Here is a 607-nt window from a genome sequence, read left to right as displayed (position 1 = left end):
TGTATTTTAGTAGAGAAAGGGTTTCACCATGGTCAGGATGGTCTTGATCTCCTGACCTCATGATTCGCCCACCTTAGCCTCGTAAAATGCTAGGATTACAGGTGTGAGCCACCGCACCTGGCCTGTATTCTACATTTTCATACCTCTGTGAAACTAGGTGAAGCCAGCTTCAACCATCCAAATTCTACTTCCAGTTCGTCCTCTCTCCTGATGTGCATATACATGTATTTCATGGTCTGCTAGCAATTTTATCTGATGTCAATTATATGCATCAGATTTAATAGACCCAAGATTAACCTTGTTCCTCTTGCCTATAAGTTTGTTGTGGCCGCATATTTATTTCCTCTTTTGGTGAATAGCACTAACATCAGCGCTGACTTCAAAATTTGAAAGCAGGTGTCACTAGCTTTAAGGGATTCTACTTTTTATCTGTTCTTCATTCTCACCCTTCTCTTTATAATGTTTGTTTTAGCCTTTATTCAGGCCATCATCATTTTTCCCTAAGTAGCTCTGTGTGATCCAGTTCCAGCCCTCGGTCTGGAGTCAGTGTCTGTTAGTGCCGTCTTTGCTGTGTTTTGTTTTCTTTCTTCCTCTCGTCCTTGATACA

This window comes from Cebus imitator, unplaced genomic scaffold (assembly GCF_001604975.1).
Source record: "Cebus imitator isolate Cc_AM_T3 unplaced genomic scaffold, Cebus_imitator-1.0 Scaffold279, whole genome shotgun sequence".
Lineage (NCBI taxonomy): Eukaryota > Metazoa > Chordata > Mammalia > Primates > Cebidae > Cebus > Cebus imitator.
Note: the sequence above shows the minus strand (reverse complement) of the source record.